The following is a 24,591-nucleotide window of genomic DNA, read 5'->3' as shown; positions in this document are numbered from 1 at the left end:
TATCCTTTGTGTTAATAAAACAAATGTCACCATGTTTTAAATCATTCAGGGATGTCTCCGATGCCAAAAGAGCCTGAATCGGTAGAGACTAGGATGCATGATGAACAGGAAGTCGGTGACGTCATGTGTACCCCAAAACCTGTAGGGGCCCTCATATGTGGAATGAGGGGAGACTCGTCTGTCGTCAAATATAAAATTACAGCCACCCCAGGGTACGACACTCACACACTCCAACTTGACCTTGAATAACCTTGATCTCATGTGCACTGTTGCCTAAATATTCTTTGGAATAAGTAGCATAATGTTAGGACTGTTATAGATGTAAAATTCTTTGATGCAAGTTTCTTTTTTGTCTAAAAAAAAAAAAAATGGTAACACTTTACAATAAGGTTCATTAGTTAACTACTTTAGTTAACATGAACTTAGAATGAACAATACTACTTCAGCATTTATTAATCTTAGTTAATATGAATTCCAACATTTACTTATACATTATTAAAAAACTAAGGTTGTATTTGTTAACATTAGTTATACTACAGGGCCGTTGAATGCTTGAATCTGATTGGTTGACGAACGTTCTAAGGTGTGCATTATTTTCAGGGAAACGCACGGCTAAAGTAGTTCCAGGCAGGTCTTGACCGCATTACAGTTCCATATCACTTCGCGTAGTCAACTGTAATAACGGAAAATAGGATACAATTCATAACAAGAAAAAGCATTTCGCCCCGTGCGCTTGATCTGCAATTTTCAACGTCTAGCTTCACAATCAATAGAAACATGCAGTTTAATTTGAATAAATAAACTATAAAGTCCTATCTATAATCAATAGAAAATTAAACTGAATATAGGCTAAATAAATGGATAGTCCTGCAGCACGGATTTTTATTGCAGATAATTTAACAAATAAATAATTATTGATAGGCCTACTTGTTAAAAGGGCTTTGGGTTTCATTTATTTGGCTAGTCTACTGTCATCTGTCAATAATAATAAAAAAATAAAAAAATAATTAACGAAATAATTAAAACGAATTGAATTAATTAATAAATAATAATATTGACGCACATGCTTTTCTGTCTCATTATTGCAACATCTCTAACTGCATTAATAACTGCATAAAGCCGGGAACACACTTTAAGGCCGGTTATGAATGTAATTTGATACTTACTGATCATGACCAAACGCGTGTTCAGCGCGTTCAGTCTGTGTTCAAAGTCGGTGTTTAAAATCTGCTGCAGTCGATGAAAACAGTCAGAGAATGTGTCAGCTAGTCGTGTGTCCCCAGCATTAGTATCAGCGGCTCAAACCTCCGTTACTAACTCTGAAATGACGTTTTGGAATTAGGAGGCATGGGATTAGATGCGTAAGAAATTAGTCCTACATACAAGAGCGTTTTAATGACAAAAACTTTACAAACGTCTTGAAATACAAAATCTGAACAAATGTTTCGAGGTGTGGTAACTATAGTATAAGCGGAATAATTGACTTCAGGCCGTTGAATTATTAGAAAAATAATGCACACCCGAGGTGTAACGGCCACTCCGCTTCGCGTCGTGACCGCATTACCACCTCGGGTGTGCATTATTTTTCTAATAATTCAACGGCCTGTCGTCAATTATTCCTTACTTAATGCACTGTGAACTAACATTAATAAAGAGCAATAAATGGTGTAACAAATGTATTGCTCATTGTTAGTTCGTGTTAGTTAATACATTAACTAATGTTTGCTAATGAACCTTATTGTTAAGTGTTACCAAAATAATAATAAATTGAAATATTTTGAATCATATATTTACTTCTTTTTAGTACCAGTAAAACTTTGAATACAACTCCTCATTCTTTATTAATATAATTTTCCACATTTAAAATAATTGTATTTGTAATAATCAAATATAACATTGTACAAACCATGAAATTACATTTTTACAAGATAACAGCTTATATTTGTCTAAAAAAAAAAACTAACATTTAAACATGAGCCTTAAAGGGATACTTCACAGTTTTTTCATATTAAACTATGTTATTCCTTTAACTAAGACGAGTTGATGCCTCTCTCGTCTCAGTGTGTGCACTTAATCGCTCTGGCGCACAGCAACACTTTGATAGCACAGCTTTGCCCAGTTCATTCATTAGGACCCAAAAAGAGATGAAGTTAGAAGCGACCAAACACCTCCACGTTTTCCCTATTTAAATACAGTTACACGAGTAGTTACACGACCAAGTATGGTGACACAAAATAAAACGTGGCGCTTTTCTAAGCGGGTAAAAAGGATAACTATAATGTATGGCGGAATAGCACTTGGGACTCGGGAGCACTTCGACTCGGCGCAGTAAAAAGTCACTCCTGAAAACTCCTCTCCCTCTCACTTCTGTCATTAGAACCAACGTGACTTTTTACTGCGCCGAGTCGAAGTGCTCCCGAGTCCCAAGTGCTATTCCGCCATACATTATAGTTATCCTTTTTACCCGCTTAGAAAAGCGCCACGTTTTATTTTGTGTCACCATACTTGGTCGTGTAACTGTATTTAAATAGGGAAAACGTGGAGGTGTTTGGTCGCTTCTAACTTCATCTCTGTTTGGGTCCTAATGAATGAACTAGGCTAAGCTTATCAAAGTGTTGCCGTGCGCCAGAGCGATTGAGTGCACGCACTGAGACGAGAGAGGTAGGTATCAACTCGTCTTAGTTAAGGGAATAACATAGTTTAATATGAAAAAACGGTGAAGTATCCCTTGTAATGGATTTTTTCCTATATCTGACTATCTGGGTCTCGTCTACAAATCGACGTCCCCCTTTAACGTCTACTGTCGACGTTTAGTCTATCTGGGTCTCGTCTACAAATCGACGTCCCCACTCAATAAGTCACCTAGTCTAACTTGTTTTCCCTTACTAACTAGTCTTCTTGCTGCGCAGCATAAATAATAAACGAGACAGACTTCAGTAAATGTCCCTCAGATGGTTTATTCAAACGGCCGGGAGTTCTCGAGCAATACTTAGAGAACCTCGACCCAACATAAGAATACAGTAGGCTTTATAGGGTAAAGCTAGACACATCAAAATAGAATCATCATGACTAATGCAGCGTTTATACGCCCACGTATAAATCTAATTAATTATTATTCATAACGAATTATGATCAATAATTAATAATTTAAAAATTTTTTTTTTTGAATTTACTGTAGCAGAATCAATTGTATGATTAGTCTATCAGTTCATCCCATGAACAGAAAGCATAAACAGTTATTAACTCTAGGAAATATAATATCTTCCTGGCCAAGAAAGAATAATCCCCAGCTAACAATAAATTACGAAGTAAATTAAGGGTAAAAGCATAGGTAACTTAAATCGAAGTTCAAGACAATAAAATTTGCAAGCAGATAACATAAGTAATCTCTTTGTTCAAATACAAACAATACTTTATTGATTATATACTAACACATAAAACTAATATCTAACACAAACACACACACACACACACACACATTCATACGAGTTGCAGAAGGAAAAAGAGTAAGGAAAGATTAAGTTTTAAGAGTGAGTTTAAAGGAACACTCCACCGTTTTTTGAAATAGGGCTTATTCACCTTCTTTCCTACATTTAGATAGGTGGGCAAATGCATTTTTGTCTCAGTGCATGCATTGTTTTAGTTTGACAGGGTCGGCGCTAGCTTAGCTTAGCATAATGAATGGAATCCTTTGTTGCCAGCTAGCATGTCCTGAGTAAAAGTGATATAAAAAAATTAAAAAACCCACCTAATTACTTCTTGTGGCCTGCGTATTCACAACAAGTACAAATAGCGATGCAGATTAACACTAGACGATTTCCTATGCAGATATTGACTTGGGACTATATTAGGGGGAAGCACAGGTGAAGCACTGCTACTTGGGCGCAGAGATATCACGCCCAAGTAGCAGTGCTTCGCCTGTGCTTCCCCCTAATATAGTCCTTAATATATAAGTCAATATCTGCCTAGGAAATCGCCTAGTGTTAATCTGCATCACTATTTGTACTTGTTGTGAATACGCAGGCCACAAGAAGTAATTAGGTGGGTTTTTAAAAATGTTTATATCACTTTTACTCAGGACATGCTAGCTGGCAACAAAGGATTCCATTCATTGTGCTAAGCTAAGCTAGCGCCGACCCTGTCAAACTAAAACAATGCATGCACTGAGACAAAAATGCATTTGCCCACCTATCTAAATGTAGGAAAGAAAGTGAATAAGCCCTATTTCAAAAAACGGTGGAGTGTTCCTTTAAGAGTGAGATGATGAAATCCCAAGTTTCTGCACTTATAAGACATGACCTGGAACAAACCATCAATAATTAATTTAACCCTTCTATCGTTTCTTAGACAGGTTATTCAATTTATATCAATACACCAGTTCAGCTTTTAGTCTGGAGGTATAGGCCTACTTGTGGTCTTTGCTTTTGGGGATTCCCTTTTGTTGCGTGAAAGGGGTTTTCCCGGTCCGTTCGTTGGCTGGTGTCCTTGTGCCTGATGTCTGGGGCGGCCAGTCACGTGGTGTGCTGGCGGATGAAAGTCTTTGTTTGAAGCTGGCTTTGCAGAAGAAACGTGGCTCGAAATCTTGTCGCAAAACTTAACTTAGAACCGAGACTCACAACGGAAAATAAAGGAAAACTTAGAAAAGAAAAGACAACTTAGACGAGAGTAGTAAGATGGCTTGAATAAAGCTGTTGAACCCGTTCTTCTGATCTTAATTTGGGTTCTTTGTCTCTGCGTTTACATGGTTACTTGTCTGATTGAGATCTTCATCTTTTTCTGCCCATCGCTCTTGAGAGTGATAGCAGAGCGTCTCTTGGGGGTGAACCCAGAGAGCGAGAGCACCGAGATAGAGAGCAGAGTGTTTTAGAGAGTAGAGAGTGCTAGAGTTAGAGTCTAAAGGCCCGTACACACCGGGACGAATTTCGCGCGCGATATTCGCCGACGTTTAACGCCCCGTGACTAAACAAAGGGCGCCAATGAGAGTGTGCACACCGACGCGAAAAACGCCACGCGTAAAAGCGTAATTTTTTTTTAAACGCCTCGGGTTCGTTTTTTTGGTTTGACGCGCCGCGTCAAAAACTATCCGACCAATGAGATTGGCGCTTTTGCTCACGTGTCAGGAGCTTCTGAAGTTACAGTAAAACACAACTTGGGGGCGCTCAAACACAAAACGGTCTTGCCGAGCACACATACGTAACAGCGAAGAAGATATACGCCAAAGCGTCTACACTGCCCATAGACAGACACTGCCGGGAAGAAATGACGAGGAAGATGCAAGGCAAGATGAATGTAGAGCTGCTGGTCTCGTTGGTGTCGGAATAAAGAACTATATGACAAACGCGACAGCGACTACAAAAATCTTGTTAAAAGAGAACTGTTATGGAGTGGTATTGCAGAGTATAGACTGTTATGGAGTGGTATTGCAGAGGATAGACTGTTATGGAGTGGTATTGTATTTCTGTTTTACATTAAGCGCCATCTAATGTCAGGGAATGAATTTGCATGTTCACTCGGCTCATCGTCAGCGAAAAACGCTTGGGTGTGAACACAAAAAACGCGTTGAAAAACGCTGGCGAATAACGCGCGCCGATATTCGTCCCGGTGTGTACGGGCCTTAAGATTTTAAACTCAAAGTTTGTCCAACCTCCAGGATGAGTTCTGGCCAATTAGACACTGGCTAAATTTAGGAGGTGGCATTCTTTTCAGTTCTGATCGTAAATTATCTTATCTGGGGGGTTGTCTGTTTAGACATGATCAGTATTATAAGAATACGAAACATTTTACACAGATTTCAATCAAGCCATCTTTTGAATCAAGAGCATACGATCATACTGATATGAAACACAACACACTTTCATTCAAACATCTAACAGTTATAACATTACATGAGTTATATGGTATCTAAGCATATTAAACACACATATAAGTTGCAGACACAAAATAGAGTTATGTAGTTGCGTGATGTTTGATTATAAGTCCATTGAAAATTGTTCTTGAATGATTTTATGTATAGTTATTGGTAAGAATCAGTTCTCTGGTTTGAAGAGAAAAGAACTCTGTTTGTTCGTTCAGAGGTCTCAACGGGGAAGGGGTCAGGAATGTTGTGGGGGAAAACAACATCTGCTGGTATCGATCCGTCTCGCAAACTATCAAAGTTGACCAATAAAAGTCGTTGGTCCGCAGACTTCCTGGAGACTGTGAATAGTTCATGGCTTTCGGTTTTCTAAGTTGAATCTGGAATGTGAGGACTCTTGTGTGATACCTTGGTCTCTGTCTTTCTCTTAACCAATCAGTAATTTGGCAACAAAGCTAGCATTGACCAGTTATGTGTTAGTGCTGGGGGCTCTTCTTAAATAGCCAGACCGGTCGGCGCCTGGATCCCGTGACAAGATGGATGAGGATACGAAGTCCTGACCAAATCTTCCTCTTTGTTCATCGAGAAGCAGAGAGTTTGAATTAATATTCTGGACGGATATTAGTCTGTGTTTGGTCAATACTCATTGTCGCTACACTAACATGTCATGCGCTATCAATATGATTCACTGTTAGACTTTTCAAGGGTTTTTTACAGTAACTTACTGGCAACACTGTTGCCAGTTAGTTACTGTAATTAAGAGTTACAGTACCAAACCATATTTCAGTTTTACAGTACATGGTACTGTAATTGTGTAATACAGTGCATTACTGTAAAAACTAAGCTAATCAGTATTTTTATTTGTACTAAATATAAATTAGATTTCATAATTTTGATATATGATTATTTTGATTTGTATCCTACATAAGTACTACTGACATACAAACCAATTAGACAAAGTTATCACAAAATACCATTTTTTTATTTTAAACATTTCATATATATCACAAAATAAACAGTCTGCCAATGCTGGAAATGATGTGTGAAATTTTTACACATTAATGGGTGAGTTCAGGGATAACATTTTTTGTGTTAATTTTAACTCATTCATTGTGTTAATGATTTTAACAAAGTAAATATGTCAGAAAGGTTAGCACAAAGATGTGTAAACGTGTTAAATTAACACATTATGTGCTGTCCTTCACGGCACACATTTTTAAAAACATACATAAAACCATAAACAAAACATTAGCATTTGACTAAATGAATGTAGAGTCATTGGTTGTTTAGTTTATACAATTATTATAATGAAATATCAACCATTACGTTCATAAAACTGCAGAATATAAATACATTTTTAAGCAGTCAAAAAGGAAATGTCAAACACAGGGCAAAACACAGTTCTTTTCACAATACATGACACATAACCCCACCTTAAAAATAATTTCACTTATTTACAAAAATGTGTTGGATTCATGTACACTGGTGGCCAAAATAAGTATTTAAGTGTCTTAATGTTTTTGAAAGAAGTCTCTTTGATGCTCAAGAAACATTTCTTATTATAATCAATGTCTGACTGTCTACTCCTCCATCTTTTCTACAGCATAGGAGTAAAAGTCATCATCAAAATAATCTTTAAAAAGCCAACACAATGTTTTTGTCCACCTTTGCAAATAAATGAACTTCTCCAAAGATTGGTTCCTGTTCAGAACTTGACTGACAACATCAGAGTGTTCCCTGGTCTGCATGCGTGTCCACAAACACAAATGTACTCAGTCCTTCAGAGGAGATCCCGGTTCCAACACTATATGAGAGAGAGAGAGAGAGAGAGAGAGAGAGAGAGAGAGAATATTAGTGTCACATTATTTTTAACCTCCTTTTTGTAAATTTTTATTATTATTTTCACAAAAACTTAAGAATATATATTTGTAAACAGCTTTTGTCAATAAATAGCATACAAAAGAACTAAATAAAATGATGCCAGATTAAATTTGAATACTTACAAATCCTAAATTCTGTCCAAAAATGCTGAGATCCATAGAGAGAAAGACTGAAATCGATGATTTTAGCCCATTTCAGCTTGTCTGCAGTGAAGGGGTTCCTGTTTGAGACAAATACACAGTAAGAAACATGCAAGAAATCACTGTGTGATGATGATTGTTCTCCTTCCTACAGTAGTTAACCCACCTGTGCGCTGATATTAGGACCTTCCTGGTCAGGTGGGACTGCAATGGTAGAGTCTTCTGCCTAATAAAATATCAAAATAATGCAAAAATATAAACTTAAGTTGTTTAGAATGCTAGATTTGGTATGAATGAATTAGTGAGAGTTTTACTGCAGTGCTTACCTGGATACATTTAATCTGGCGAGACAGAACAAAGACAATGTCCCACCTTCTGATTGGTTCATTTGCTGTGTAATAAATATAAAGTTAGACATGATGCAAAGGTCACTTATTTGATATAAAGTTAGCCAATTTTATAGAGATTTTATAAGATATTGTAAGCTACCTAGTCTGCACCAGTGGCTCCAAAGCAATTTTCACATATTGCTAATCATTTCAGCAAACTTATCTCAAAATATATCACAAATGGCCAAACGTTACCTCCGGAATCTTGCTATAAGTCACTGGCGCGAATTGGCGCTTTGTTGCAGTTGCCTTTAAACACACATAAAAATGGAAGTAAATATTAAATTACATTAAAAAATATGTTATAGTTTACAAACTAATGCTAAAACTTTAAAGGTTCTCATCAGTAGGCCAACATTATCTACAACCAAAACATTTCACATTATAGCATGTATAATCGGCCCGAGCTCGGCTGCCCCGCGGCGCCTGCGGCTCAGACTCGGCATCGGCGTGTGTTAACCGGGCCGATTGTGGCCCGCAGCTCGCTCTGGCACATGCATTTTTGTTACGGCTGTAAAGCACTGGGCCGATTCATGTTCACCGTAACTGGTCGGCTCTGCTGTATGATCTGGACCACTTCTGGAAATGACTCGGCTTAGGTTAAATCAAGGATGGTTTTAATGTAGCAATAATTAACATAAAAATTATTTTAAAATTGACGTAAATTCCTGACTGTATCTTAGTATGTTATACTCGTCGAATGTCGTTGTCCAAAACAAAATATATGCGGTAAATAATAATAATAATAGAGTCATTTTGCACAGAGCAATTGTTAATATTTATAACCATAGCAAAAATATATAGTTGTCATGAAGATTCTTTACGTGTATTTTAAAAATGCATGGGCGCTCGACATCACTCGCACAGTCACGGCGATTGCAGTCGCGCATCGGCTGAGTAGTTGGGTAGTCTAAAATTAACACTGAGTCTAAAATTCATTTTACTGGCTATTTCAAATGTTTACCAGCAGTGACGGTTAAACTCTGGGCGCTCGGCTCAGATGCGTTTACCGGTATGAAGCCGATTTCAACAGTTGCTGCAGAGCGTCAGCACGCAAGACGTGTGCACAACTTTCGGTGAGATAAAACTCAACGCCTGACTTAAAATCATCCCTTTTCGATCCTGCGTCATTACAGTGAACTTGAGGTAAGTTGTGTTCAATTTCCTTAAAAAGCATCAACATTTCACGCCGAGCATAGTTTCAATCGAGTTACGTCGACCTACATATTTCGAACTGTTGCTGATTAAATGTTGATTATTATCGATCCGTTTAAACTTTGTTCATGTTCATTTGACAGTGCTTCCCTAGATGAAACGAAAATAAAGAATTCAGAACTCGAATTCTATTAATTAGGACAACAATATAAAATTTTTGTCTGAGTAAAGTAGTGCAAATGGGGGTAATATGAAAGCTTTTATGGCGCGAAGTTAACGAAGCTAACATTGACTAACGTTAGCTGCGCTGTTTTTGCGCTAGCAGCTCATATTTTCGTTCTGCTAGTTGGCAAATAATTAGTTGCTAGGCTAGACACCATTTTTATTGAATGTAATTTACGTGAATAATATTTACGAGCACAGTCTTTGATCTGTGGAAGAAAATAAAGTGGAACAAATGTTAGCTGGCTTAAGACCAATTCATACCGCACAGACAAACGCCAACAAACACGTTTTGTCCTAAAGTATGTGCACATTTTGATCTTGTAAGAAAATATTTATTTTACTTATGTAAATAGAGGAATGATGTGGGACTTTGGTCTGCTGAAAGCTGGGTCATGTCTGTTGCTGAGTGAGATCGGGACTCTTATTATGAAAATGAACTGAGGACTCTTATAACGGTAGAGGAGCAGCTGCGCCTGCGCCGGCGACCTCACAGTTGCTGGGGATTATGATTACGCTGACACGTTTGCTCCTGGTTTTACAGGTATGATACAACATATGTTCATGCTGCAAATATTTTGTGTATTAATGTTCTGGGTTGTGAAGATCTATGTGCAGACCGTCCGCCATTTTGTGAACGCTGTGTATGACGTCGTGAAGTGCATTTAATGGCCTTTTGCACAGGGGCCTGTAACAGATGCACTCTCGACATTTAACAATATAAAACGAGAAGAAAGTTGTGTCTGAAAGCTGCAATCTTTTACTTGTATTGGTTAAAATGAATGAATATCTCGTGTTTTTCCGTGGGTGCTTGAGTTTGTCGGTTTCTGTTGGGGCAGTGTGAACATGACACTTATTTTTCATAACATTCTGAATACAACGACCAACTTTTGTTGGTGACTTTTTTTTGTTGGTGTTTGCTGGCGTTTGTCTGCGGTGTGAATTGGCCTCTAGTTGTACTTTTATGGCGCAAACTGAAATCGCACTTTATAGCTAACATCAACATTACCTTTGGCTAAATGCGGTCTGTACAGACAGGTTTGAAAAGTTTATTAGCTACCCTAGGGCTGGGCGATATGACTGAAAACTGTATCATGATGTAAGCGTTTCATATCAGTCGATAATATTGATATTTTTTATGACCTATTTAAAATAAGGACCAGGAGAAAAATATATTACATTCAACATTTTTATTTTAAACTTAACCTTCCTCTGATTATAATCCCCTCAGTTATAAAGGCAGAAATGTCAACACAACCATGGAAAGCAACACCATGGAAGACACAAAAGACCGGTCTTCTCAGGAGGCTGTGCCTACAGGTAGGAATTCTACAAAGTGAACTCTCTCGGTTTACTCTGACATATCTACGTACAATGTTTTGCTACTAATCTGTTATGCCTGCTTTTTCTTGTGTCTTACAGCAATTGCTAAGGAGATCCTCATCCAGCTTGATTCTATCAGAGAGCAGCAGTTGCTCATCCTGATGCAGCTCCTACAAATCTCCAGCAGTTCCAGACTTCACGCCAGACCCAACACATTTTGGGCTCCTACTTTCAACTATTGAGGAGCTACAATGTTTGGAGGAGACGTTAAAGAATCCAGAGGAGAAGAAGAATTTGGTGAGTTAAATTATGCATTAATCAGATCATTCCTAAAAGTCAGTCCCCACTCTCACTCATGCTATATTCCTTAAATAACTAACGAGTTACATGTCTTTGTTTCAGACTGTTCTCCTTGGAATGGTCGGAGGCATGACTCTTAAAGACACTGTGGGGCAGGTCCTGAAAAGAGCAATGAACACTTCGCTGGCAAGACTCATTAAAAGTGTGGTTCTGGGTGAGTGTCAGTGCTGGATAACTGCACTGTGGTGACACCCCAGGGCTCTACAGTGCAACCTATTTATTTATTTATTTATTTATTTACTGGCTGTGACGGTGACAAAGTATTTAGGAGCACCAGTGCGACTGACCTGATCAGGTTCTATGGGTGCACCCTCCATTGAAACTAGAGCTGCAACGATTCCTCGATTAAAGTCGAGCACTCGATTAAAAAAAATCCTCAATAGCAATTTACCCGTGTTGAGTAACCGGCAAAATACCGGAAGTGGCGCATTCCACAGACGAGAATCCATGAATAACATTATTACACCGTTTTCTAAGGCTACGCGATCTATTTAAAACCATTTACAATCATAATATAGCATAGTGCTATCATGAAATCACAAAGGCTGTGATTTAGTTAAGAAAATGCGCTTTTAAAAAAAAAAATGCCCCGGCAAGTCATTTTATCAAATACCGCCTTTTAATGGGTAGGTTAATTTGTCATTGATCAGAAGGTGCTCCTAAATTTGACTGTGCTCCTAAACTTTTTAAATTAAAAAGAAATGTAAGTGTAGAGCCCTGCATCCAAATTAAGTTTTGGTTGTTGCTGAGTAACATCACGTGGTCATGCTGCCCTCTTCTATCTTGTGTTTTTCTCAGATGCAGTCCGCCGCAATGCCCTGACCAAAGATTCTACAGAAGAGGAAACAGAGCTGCTCATCACCAGGTGTCTGTGGTTAGCCTCTGATAGGGATGGTGGCCGAAGTCAGAGGGCGAACAGGCAGACAACGTAGACAACTCAAATATCGCGGTGGGCCAGAATTAAATGTTTCAAAGTTAAAAATGTTGATATTGGAAAATGGTATTTGAACTCCTTGATTCTACATTAATGCTGTGATATTATTTCTATTCTATTCTTTTCAATTCAAATCTGTTATTAAAAAGTGTGTGCGTAGACTACTCAAAAACGCAGTGGGCCAGAATTAAATGTTTCAAAGTGAAAATGTTGATATTGGAAAATGGTATTTGAACTCCTTGATTCTACATTAATGCTGTGATATTATTTCTATTCTATTCTGTTCTATTCTATTCTTTTCAATTCAAATCTGTTATTAAAAAGTGTGTGTGCGTAGACAACTCAAATGCAGTGGGCCAGAATTAAATGTTTCAAAGTTAAAAATGTTGATATTGGAAAATGGTATTTGAACTCCTTGATTCTACATTAATGCTGTGATATTTCTATTCTATTCAAATCTGTTATTAAAAAGTGTTTATCCTATTTTTGTAGTGTGGTCCAATAAAAAATGCATTAAACATGAAACCTGTCTTCCTTGTGCTGTTTTACTTTGTTTATCTTGCATAAATAACGGCTGCTAAGCAATTTTAGTATTAACCTGATATGAATGGAAATCAAAGTTCAAATAAGCCCAAATAAGGAACGGGATTGGAGGCGAGCTATACGTCCTCTCACTCGGGTTTCCGCAATCGGGCCGCGTTAAAACCGAGCGCTCGGCCGAGTGTCTTTAGCCTTAATCGGGCCGCGTTAAAACCGAGCGCTCGCAGAGCAATCGGACCTAGATTCATGCCGAGGATTGGCCGATTGTTTTAGCCTTAATCGGGCCGCTCTCGGCCCGCACAATTTTTGCTAGCTGGGTAGTTTATTCATATTTATTGTTAATGTAAACGCGTTGCTCGTTGGCATATTTTAACTCGACAATTCAATAATCTAACAAAGTGTGTAAAATGAAACGTTAGCTCAGTTTACCGTGGTAAAGTTCGTTACCGCCATGTTGACGACGTTAGGCCATTTTTTACAGTCTATGCGTTAAGGCTAACGTTAACATAGGTTAAACTGGGCACAATCCTGTCAACACACACAGAATGTTTTTGTGGGTTTTTTTTTTTACCTTGGTTGCTGATCTCTCTCTCGGTGAAGTGAATTCCGTCTCTTCCCCGGGCCAGACACGAACGGCGCGATCCAACAAAAGACAGACCCCACTGATATTACACTGGATGCTCTGGCGCGACACGAGTCACGACAAATCCCAGACAGTGTAAAGTGCGCCGCGGCCGTTATATTTCTGATGTACGGTAGGCTACTCCGAGTCCAAGCGCTCGCGCTATTTCTGACAAGGGACAAACAGGTTTGCATTTTGTATTAAAGGTCCGGTCGCTTCAATGTGTCCAATATAGACAGCCTCTGGCTATTATAGCGTTGTAGACACGCGGTGTAAGGCAAAAATTAGGAAATAAAAAGCACGATGGAATGGTGCCAGCCAGAGAGGCCGTTACGTCAAATACAGTAGTATACAGCAAATTTAAAACATACAGTTGGTCTCTGTATGTGGTGTTTGACAAATACAGTAGTATACAGCAAATTTAAAACATACAGTTGGTCTCTGTATGTGGTGTTTGACAAATACAGTAGTATACAGCAAATTTAAAACATACAGTTGGTCTCTGTATGTGGTGTTTGACAAACACAGTAGTATACAGCAAATTTAAAACATACAGTTGGTCTCTGTATGTGGTGTTTGACAAATACAGTAGTATACAGCTAATTTAAAACATACAGTTGGTCTCTGTATGTGGTGTTTGACAAATACAGTAGTATACAGCAAATTAAAAAAATACAGTAAGTCTCTGTATGTGGTGTTAGACGTCACAGAAAATTCCCATGATGCAATGGGAATTACAGTTATTTACTGTAAGAGAAATAGCAGTATAATACTGGGGGATTTAAAGTAAATAACTGTAGAAATTACAGAAAAGTCTAACAGTGTTGGTTAAATTGTTTAAAGCAAGCCCCCCCCCCTTTCATTACCCTTTGTTAGCTACATCAGCAAAATATCAAAAACATTGTAAGGGGTTAATATTTCAGTCAATCATTTCACAATACAGTCAAAATAAACAGGACATTGAGTCCTTTTTCAAAGTCCCAATCGACCAAGGTTACATTGAGTCAAAAGTTTGTTAGAAGGTTAGATTATATCGAAAGTTTGTCTGGTGGCTACATCCTAAATAAAAGGAAGTAAAAGTTATCCTGTTTTATTGTTAGATCTGGAATGCAAAGTTAGTCACCATCAGACATAAAAATGGGAAGTGTAATAAACAGTTTATCATAAGATGAAAACCTAAGTTCAGATTTTCATGGTTAGTAACATAATTAATCTTATCTAATTAATATCCACTGCACCCTTTAATATGATTAGACTGTGATATTAATATATGGTGTTTTTTGTCTGTAAAATACAACTCCACATCAACATGATAACAGCATGGACTAAAGAATTAATATTGGTTCATCAAAATGAGAATCGATTACATTTGAGAAATGTATATTTTCAACCCAGCCCTACTAGTACAAATATTGAATACAGGAAATTAACATATTTCCCAAAAGTCCAGCTCCGAAAAGTAGGCCAGGATGATTGTCTGTTCTTTTTCCCGCAAGAAATTAAGTTATGTCTAATAACTTTGTATTTTCTTGTGCAATTTAAGGGGGAAAATGAGTCGGCAGGGAGCAGAACCAGGACATGTAGATGGACACGAAATCCGTTTCTTTACCCCAGTGCGACGTTCAGTGCGGATTGAGAAATCTTCTCTGCGTTATCCAACAGCCTTGCGGGAACATGACCCCTGTGTGACCTCTCTTTGTGACCTTGCAGGTGAGAGTAAGGAAGAGGTCGAAGGTTACACACAACCCCAGAGCTCTCCTGTGTATGTGTACCGGGAGAATGAAGCACTGAGCGACCATGTTCAAGTTAAACTTGTTTATCCAGAGGAGGTTGAAACATTATAATGTTTGTTAAAATGCAGTGACCTTCATTTCCCACCTGGAAGCCAAGAATTGTTTTTGTTTTAATTAAATTTGTACTATTTGTTTGTAAAATGTCTTTTGTACTATGATGCACATTTAGACAGGCTCATGGCTTATTTTTGCTAGGTTTTAGCCAGACCTTGGGCTTTGACTCTCTCTTTATACTGGTTAGATGTTACCTAATTGGATCATATCTTTGTTGCTATGATGAATTTCAACATTAAGCATTGCTGTATGAAAAATAAATAAATACATTGTCTATATTCTTTCTGCAAAAGATTCAACAGAAAAGTCTATATTATTTAGTTAATCAGTGATTTAAGTCAAACCTATCCTTATAACTTAATTTATGGATTAGCCTCAATCTCTTATGCATGTCTGAGCAATAGCACACATGATTTTTTTTTTTAAGTGTAAGAAATTGGATTTTACATGATAAATAAACCATATTTAAGTCCCTGATGCTATAATTTTGTTCCATGAAGCTGCAGAATTATAGATGAGATGGATGGAGAGCTATTGATGTTCTACAATCTGAGCAAACAAAATCTCTTTTTCTTTATAAAATCTTGAAATGTAAATGTTTTCTGTTGATTGGCAGAACACTTTGTGAGGTTTTTAGGTTAGTGAAACTTTAAAGAAATTGAAGTTCATGTGCTACTGAGTATTTGCTTTTCTTGGTTCAGTTAAAGGTCAGTCAATACAAGTAGTGGCTTTAGATATGAGTAGAATGTCTCAGTTGTTACTTAAGGAACTATTGCGTATATTCACAGGACAATGTCTAGTAATCTGAGGGTATATTTCAACCAATTTTTTTTTAAATCTTTCATCATTTACATCTCTCATTTAAAAAAAACTGTTGACAGCAAATCAAGTAACTTTTATTTATATAGCGCTTTTTACAATACAGATTGTATCAAAGCAGCTTCACAGTGATAACATGAAAATAATATAACAAAGTTTGTTTCTAGAAGAAAGTTGCATCATCGTCCACCTTAAGTAAGGCTGTGATGGAAAAAAATTCCATATTACTTAATTTTTATCGTTTTCCAAACTGTTAATATCATTTAGTCATGTGTTTCTGTGAGGGTCTCTTACAGCTGAAGGGACATGAGAGAACAAACACAATAACGCCAGATGGGCCAGGAAGATAACAGACACCTGGGGCTCGAGAAAGAGTTTTAGTCAAGGAATACAGGGTGTCGTATAATAATAGGGTCCCAGGCCCCCTCCTGAGGGAAGCAGGAGGTCATTTAGATTGTAAATGAAGGCCTTTTGACTTCTCAGGGACAAAGAACAGCATGACCTGCCCCAGTCCATACCAGCTTGAGATATAAGATGTCTTTAAGGAAATTTACAGAAACTGAGAAAGGAGGAGTCAAGAATGTCAGAAACCTGTATAAAATGTCTATGTTCATTAAGTCCACTAGGTTATTTCTTTTCACATCTGGATGGCTGCGGTTGTAAAAAGAATCCTCAAAGAATAAACCTTTTCTCTTTAAAACGGTTTTGCCTCTTGAAAGTTTCTTACACTTTGATGCTGTTTTTATTAATCTCTGAAAATTGCTTTTACAGGCAGATCAATAATATTGTTGAATATTAAATGTCCCCAACTAAACAAGCCAAAAGCCAAGGCAACAGTGTCAAGGAACCAAAACTCAATCAGGTGACAGAATGGAGAAAAAAACCTTGGGAGAACCCAGGCTCAGTCGGGGACCAGTTCTCTGGCCGACGAGCGAACAGTGTATGATTATGACCCAGACAGCATTACAGGTCAGAAGTCAGATTGGATTAGCCTGGGAAAACCCAGACAACTTCCGGCAAATTTAGATTTGCTCTGCAAGTAGTCTGGCAAAGAGCTCATTCAAGCCCATTTCTAATCCGTCGAAATCGCGGCACCAATCAGAAACGTTGAGGCGGGCTTTACAAGATGACGATCGCTCTGATTGGTTTTAGGTCTATCCAAAGGCATTTGAGCGACGTCCGTTGGTGAAGTGCAGCAACTTTTAAATGCATTATTATATTCAAATTGCAAACACATGAGGACAGTCTCCATGAAAGACCCACGTGCTACTACATTTCTCTCCGAAACGGTAGGAAATGAAATTCGATTTAATAGAGGATTTTAACTGTGACAAGATGATTGACAGGGCAGTTTACGTGACAGGATGCACGCGACAGATCCGTCCGATAAAGATGACGAAGTAGTATGTCCCAAAGCTTGCCTACTTTTTTGCTACACATTCAAAAGTAAAAACCTTTTCTTCACAAAAAGAGTACATACTTTTATGGCGTAGTGTAACTTAGGCGAATTGGGACGCAGCATATGGCTTTACAAGATGACGATCGCTCTGATTGGTTTTAGGTCTATCCAATTGCGCCCAGAGGCATTTGAGCGACGTCCGTTGGTGACGCCCCTTTGGAAATGAGTTATTAATGAAGCTTTGCCAGACCATAACTCAGTTACTACTGAGAATGGTCTGGTTTTAACCAGGCTAAGATTGGATCAGAACATTCAGAATATTATCCAGTTCCATCGGGTTGGAATTCGGAGTCATCACGCCGGTATGAAGACGACTTTGTTGAGGATCAGTGCTGATGGCTGTCGTGTCGATGAGGCCTTCACAGGGCTGATGAGGCTGGCACTTCAGGGATGCGTCATGGATGAGTCCAGGCGCAGGTCCACCATCTGATCCGGATACGTCCCAGATCCGGCTGACTTCTGTAAACCTTGGAATAAACAGAAAGACTAACATTAGCGTAGATGCCAGACTTATGATGTGACGAGTACATCAGGTGTTATAGGAAGAGTCCCCGGTTCTGGCTGACCTAATCTATGCAGCATAATAATCATTTAACTGATTTGAATAATAGAAATGTATAATGTTCTATATGAATGCCAGGTAAATGAGATGCATTTTTAGTCTAGATTTAAACTGAGTGTGTCTGCTTCCCAGACAATGTTAGGAAGACTGTCCCAAAGTTTGTGCTAAATAGGAGAAGGATCTACCGCCTGCAGTTGATTTTGATTATCAACTGGCCAGAATTTTGAGATCGCAGTAGACGTGAAGGACTAATGCGTTAAGAGCTCGCTCAAGTACTGGGAGCTAAACCATTTAGTGCTTTGTAAGTAATCAGCAATATTTTTAAATGTATACGGTGTTTAATAGGGAGCCAGTGCAGTGTTGACAGAACCAACTGGACTTGGCGTGCAGACGGTGCAGGGCCACCACCCATAATAGCATTACAATAATCATGAATGCATGAATCACTGTTCCACATTCAGTCATTGAAAGCATGTCGTAATTTAGATATATTTTTAAGATGGAAGAATGCGGTTTTACAGATGCAAGAAATGTGAACTTGTGATCGATGAGACATTTCTTCATTTACTGCTACAAACTAATAACAGTCAGATAAGTATGATTTCGACCATGCTAGTGCAATTCCACAAATGCCAACATCATTTTCGAGTCTATTCAAAAGAATGTTGTGGTCGATGGTATCAAATGCACCACTAAGAGAGATACAACCATGATCAGATGATAAGAGCAAATCATTTGTAACTCTAATGAGAGCAGTCTCAGTACTATGGGACGGTCTGAATACTGACTGAAAATCCTCGCATATATCATTTCTTTCTAAAAAGGAACAGTTGTGAGGAGACTGCCTTTTCTATTAATTTTGACAGAGAAGGTAGATTCGAGATCAGCCTGTAATTGACTAATTCTTTAAGATCAAGTTGCGTTTTTTTAGTAAGAGGTTTAATAATAGCCAGCTTAAAGGTTTTCGGTACATATCCTAATGACAAAGATGAATTCATGATATTAAGAAGAGGATCTATGACCTCTGGAAGCATCTCTTTCAATAGCTTAGTCGGTATAAGGTCGGTAACATAAGTGTTGTTGATTTAGATGATTTAACGAGTTTAGACAATTCTTCATCTCCTATAGCAAAGAATGAATAAAATTTTTCCTCAAGGAGACTACAATGACTACAATGCACTGCCTGATGCGATACTGTCATCAATGCGGTTGCATAGTTATAATTTTCTCTCTAATATTATCAATCTTGTAAGTAAAGAAGTTAAAGTCATTACTGCTGTGCTGTTTGGAAACGTCTGGGCTTGTTAATTTTGCCACCGTTTCGAATAAATACCTAGGGTTGTGTTTGTTTTCTTCTAAAAGTGTTGAAAAATAAGCAGATCTAGCAGTTTTTAAGGCTTTTCTGTACGCAATCGTGCTCTCTCTTCACGAAATGCGAAAAACTTCTAATTTTGTATTCTTCCAGCTACGCTTGGCTAAATTAAGTATAGATTAAATAATGATCTGAGATGTCATCGCTCTGCTGCAGAATTTCAACGGCATCAACGTTGGTTCCATGTGACAATATTAGATCTAGAGTATGATTACGATAATGAATAGGTCCTGACACGTGTTGTTTAACTCCAATAGAGTTAAGAATGTCTATAAATGCTAATCCCAATGCATCTTTTTCGTTATCTACATGTATATTAAAATCACCAACAATTAGGACTTTATCTGCAGCCAGTACTAACTCTGATAGAAAGTCAGCCAATTCTTTGATAAAGTCTGTATGGTGTCCTGGTGGCCTGTGTACAGTAGCCAGCACAAATCTCAGACAGGATTTATCACTTACACTAGAACGTTACAGAAAGCACCATCACTTCAAAAAAATTATATGTGAAACTAGACTTCTGAATACTGAAGATTGCTATAAATTACAGCAACACCTCCTCCTTTTCCTTTTAAACAAGCCTCGTGTTTATAGTAGTAATCTTGCGGGGTTGACTCATTTAAAGTAATGTAATTGTCTGGTTTTACCCAAGTTTCTGTCAAACACAGCACATCTAGGTTATGGTCTGTAATCATATCATTAACAAATTGCTTTTGAAGAAAGGGATCGAATATTCAGCAACCCGAGCTTTATCATTTGTTCATCTGCATTATATTTGTTTTTTATTTGTTGAACATCAATCAAATTTATACCCTTAAATGGGTTTGGGAGTTTTTTGTATTTCATAGTTCGGGGAACAGACAGAGTCTCTATGTGATGATATCTAGATGACAGAGTCTCTATATTACTACTAAGATGCCATCATGCATTGTTGAATCAAAAGTTGAATCACGAGAATACAGTCTTCCGTAGAAGTTTCTACGTGTTATCGTGCTCGTGTATAGGGCTGCGTACATTGGAAGGCCAAAAGGGCCAAAACGTGTGAAACTGTCGCGTAAACACGTAATTTACTCGTTAACATGTAATTACGTGTTTACACGACCGTTTCACATGTTTTGGCCCTCCATAGTACGCAGCCCTAGAGACGAGCACGATAACACGTAGAAACTTCTACGGAAGACTGTATTCTCGTAATTTTGACTTTATTCTGAAAATATTACTTCACAGATTTTTTATTCTTTTTTTTACGTTGCGGTCCAGGGCTTCCGCATGTTTCAGAACATTTATATTTAAAAGTTTCCCATAATGTTTACAAAATGCTAAAATGGAATGTTCATGTTACTTTAAAGTTTGCATAACCAAGAAATAATGTTTTAAAAACTTGACGTTTTTCTCGATTGCTTAAACACTATAACCAGGCTTTTGAACTAAAATTTCAAAACCATAATGCCATTTATCAAAAAGCACACCCATATCCCTAACCTTTAAACACTATTCCCTGTTTTGACACGAGTCAGATTTGTTGAACTGTCACTGCAAAACTCTACACACAAATCCCTTCATTTCTCATTGCCTACACCATGTTGTCATTTAGAAAGCACTAGCGTTCAATATTGTTCACTCAAGTCAGCACAGCTTCAGCTCAGTTAGCACACAATTACCCAAGTGGAAACTTGCTTGTCTTCTTGCCTACTCCCGGAATGTTATCTTTCTAGGCCAATGGTGGTATTTCAACCATATGCATGAACATTCTTGTTCAGACGTGTTCATCATATTGTCTCCTTGAGTGGAGGCCCTCCTGTCATGTCCCAACACTCTTTACCATTCCAATACAATTCCATATTAGAATAAGGTTTGTGTGTGCTCTTTTACTGTCATATGATGGTCACACACATCAAAAGTAAATATAAAAAAAAAAATTAGAGGAGTAAAAAAAAGAGAAAAAAAGAGAGAGTAAAACAGGGAAAAAAATGATCATTATTATTTGTGTGTGTGTGTGTTGTACTGTGTAGCACATGAATGAAAAAAAAAAAAATTTATCCATTGGCTGTGTCTTTTGTGTTCATCATGTGAAAAGGTTTGTGAGGGGGGGAACCACAAGCAACATCATTTACCAGTATAGATTACCACATTCATCCGCACAGTCACGCAGAGCCGAAGCGCAACCAAAACAATGTTCTTCCATAAAAATACAAATAAACATATATGCTGTTTTGTTTTTTTAACTGCTAGAGGTCCAAAAGTTACATAATGTACCTTTAATTTTTGTAGAAATGAATATGCCACAAGTCCTGTTGGTTGAGCTAAACTTGTATTGAACCCAGAATATTATATTACACCAAGTGTAAGGCCTCGTGACCTTATGGGCAGTTAGACTAAATATGTACTGTGTGTGCATCTGTTGACCAGCATTCAGTATAGCATACTGTTCTTAAAAATATCTGTTTATTACAGTGGAGAGAAACTAAAGCCAAATCCCTGTTGTATATTGCACAAGTCTTGCACAACTCCATTTTGTCACTCACCTTCACTATAAAATCCAGGCAAATTCAAAACAAGTGATAGAACAATGTTTTCCACTGAAGTTCACTTGAAAAACATTACATCCACGTTGTATTTTGTTAGTTTTTGTTGATCGTGGCGGTGGGTGAGTTAGGAGAAATTTGGGTAATGAACAGAATGTTTGAGATTTGTGCTGTTTGCTTAACCAACACATGGTTTTGTGTTAAAATTACAGTTTTTCTCGATTGTTTACACACATTTTCTGAAAGCATGCCTCATATTCTCAAAACTCTACACACAAATCCAAAAACACACACACAATGGGCAAAACCCCTCAATGCTCCTGCAAAATGAAACTTTACATTCAAAACAATGTTATTTCTTCTCAAAATGGTATTTTGTTTTCAAATGACACACACAAACCATCACATGAATAGACATTTATAAGAACCAGTTGAACACTGATGTGCTCAATGTAAAACACTATGATGAATGGAAAACACTTCTTCTCCATTCATCATAATGATTTAGGCCTTTTTTTGTTCAGTGTTACACTTACTACAGATAGTACATACTTACAGTAAGTGTGTTGTAAAATATCTGAGAATATTGTTTTTATACTCAGAACACACAAATACACGGGAACGAATATATTTTATTTTTCCCACAAAAACAATGTACACAGTGTACATCCCAACCAACACAAAGTAGGACATACAGTGGTCTACATACAAAACAACAGAAGAATTTACTGTATACAGTTACAGTAATAAAAAAAAAAAAAAAACACAATACTGCATCCTCTCTTCTGTTGCGGTCTGGCCACAGCACCTCATCCACATCACAAGCAATGTTTTCCCTGGCCAAGCAGCGGGGGAAATATCGCCTAGCATGGCGATTCCAGCCATGAAAAGCATCAGCTGCTATATCTCCACATGCGTCCTCCATAGCTTGGAGAAGAGGTATACGCGTTTGTGGATTTCGGTCATAAACTTTCCATCTCCAGGCAGAAAAAAATTCCTCAATAGGATTGAGGAATGGAGAACATGGAGGGAGATAAACAACTAAAAAGCGTGGGTGGGCAGTGAACCAGTTACGAACCAGAGCAGCCCTGTGGAAACTTACGTTGTCCCAAATGACAACGTACCTGAGCTGCTCTGGGCCATCTACCTGATCTGGTGGAATGAGTGTGTTGTGTAGGGTGTCCAGGAATGTGATCAGATGGGCGGTGTTGTAGGGGCCAAGGGTAGCATGGTGATGGATGACGCCGTGATGGGTAATCGCTGCACACATTGTGATGTTCCCTCCGCGCTGGCCAGGGACTTCAACAATGGCACGCTGGCCGATTATATTCCTTCCCCTCTTTCGTCTTTTTGTGAGGTTGAACCCAACCTCATCAATGAAGATGAACTGGTGCTCCACTGCAGCCACCTCTAGCTCAAGGACTCTCTGAAACACACATGACAATATCAGAAATAGACATGGAGTGGTCACTATTGTGAAGCACAATCATTATGATTACAATATTGAAATATGTATAATTTACTGTATACAGTGTTGGGAGTATGCATCAATTGTGGGACTCACTTGCACATAGTTATGTCGCAATTCTTTGACTCTTTCTGAATTGCGTTCAAATGGCACCCTGTAGACCTGCTTCATCCTGAGATGATTTCTGCGCAAGACACGGTCCAGTGTTGATAAGCTTACCCTATCAATATTTTGAAATATGTCATTGTTTTCTATTATCTTTCTTTGTATTTGCCGTAATGTTATGGCGTTGTTTTCTAGGACCATGTTAATGATTTGAGTTTCCTGTTCAGGAGACAGAACACGTTCCCGACCGCCTTGTGTTGGTAATCTTTCAGTTCTGCCAAACAAATAGTAAAATACTGAAAATACAAAGTAGGTATACATTTCCTATATACATGAAGCATACTTTACAGTATTTTTACAGTCCTACAGAACAGTCCACAGGCAATACTGTACTACTGTACTCATTGAGTACTGTATTGAAATGTAGTACTGCAATTTTCTAGTGAGAGTAGATTTCTTACCTATTCTCATTTCGGAAAGTCCGGATGATGGATGCCACAGTGTACCTGCTCAAATTTGGCTGTACTCTTTGCCCAGCCTCCCTCATTGTTAGACCATGGTTGACCACATGATCAACCAAAGTGGCTCGGATCTCATCAGAGATTACGGTCCTCGTCCTCGTCCTCGTCCTCGTCCTCCTCGTCCTCCTCGTCCTCCTCCTCCTCCTCCTCCTCCTCCTCCTCCTCCTCTCACTCCTCTGGCTCTGCCTCTGTTTCCAATGTTGGCATCCATTGCTCCATTGAAGAGCTGACCTGTTGCCCTTTTATGCTAAAGCTCTGATTGCTAATTGTAAAACTGTGTGACAGGTGTTTGCCCATGTGAAGAGTCAGTGTGCATATTTGAATGGCAGTGTGTTCCTTGTGAAAACAAGAAATTTTCCGCATGAAAATTGTGCCTAAAGCAGAGAATTGTGTGTAGTGTTTTGAAAAAAGTGTGTTTTAGAACTGCAGTTTGTGTGTAAAGCAGGAATTGTGCTTGTAGTTTAGCAGAATTGGCTAGGGGGTTGGTGAATGA

The 24,591-nt window shown here is 38.2% G+C and overlaps 5 long non-coding RNA genes across 9 annotated transcripts; 3 read left to right on the top strand and 2 right to left on the bottom strand.

Moving 5' to 3' along the window:
- Window positions 1–53: 53 nt before the first annotated feature.
- LOC309499266 lies at window positions 54–15,744 on the top strand. Its single transcript, XR_014206187.1, has 2 exons — window positions 54–212; window positions 14,964–15,744. It is a non-coding gene; the product is annotated as an uncharacterized lncRNA (long non-coding RNA).
- LOC309499395 lies at window positions 6,768–8,533 on the bottom strand. 5 transcript variants are annotated; one of them, XR_014206238.1, is made up of 5 exons: window positions 8,460–8,532; window positions 8,202–8,266; window positions 8,042–8,101; window positions 7,858–7,955; window positions 6,768–7,658 (listed from the first exon to the last, which is right to left on the bottom strand). It is a non-coding gene; the product is annotated as an uncharacterized lncRNA (long non-coding RNA). The 5 variants fall into 5 exon arrangements; XR_014206237.1 differs by having other exon boundaries at window positions 8,042–8,266; window positions 8,460–8,533; XR_014206240.1 differs by lacking the exon at window positions 8,460–8,532 and having other exon boundaries at window positions 6,768–7,536; window positions 7,572–7,658; window positions 8,042–8,445.
- Window positions 9,610–12,711, top strand: LOC309498173. The gene is made up of 4 exons (XR_014205869.1): window positions 9,610–10,961; window positions 11,064–11,261; window positions 11,367–11,478; window positions 12,123–12,711. It is a non-coding gene; the product is annotated as an uncharacterized lncRNA (long non-coding RNA).
- A 414-nt stretch (window positions 15,745–16,158) lies between the features above and the next one.
- Window positions 16,159–20,693, top strand: LOC309499244. The gene is made up of 3 exons (XR_014206165.1): window positions 16,159–16,286; window positions 16,858–17,238; window positions 17,648–20,693. It is a non-coding gene; the product is annotated as an uncharacterized lncRNA (long non-coding RNA).
- Window positions 20,694–23,000: 2,307 nt separating this feature from the next.
- LOC309499268 lies at window positions 23,001–24,163 on the bottom strand. Its single transcript, XR_014206189.1, has 3 exons — window positions 24,039–24,163; window positions 23,569–23,851; window positions 23,001–23,430 (listed from the first exon to the last, which is right to left on the bottom strand). It is a non-coding gene; the product is annotated as an uncharacterized lncRNA (long non-coding RNA).
- Between the last annotated feature and the right edge of the window lie 428 nt (window positions 24,164–24,591).

This window comes from Leuciscus leuciscus, assembly GCF_965113295.1.
Source record: "Leuciscus leuciscus genome assembly, chromosome: 5".
In the NCBI taxonomy this organism is placed as follows: Eukaryota; Metazoa; Chordata; class Actinopteri; order Cypriniformes; family Leuciscidae; genus Leuciscus; species Leuciscus leuciscus.
This window is presented reverse-complemented; position numbering and strand designations above follow the sequence as displayed.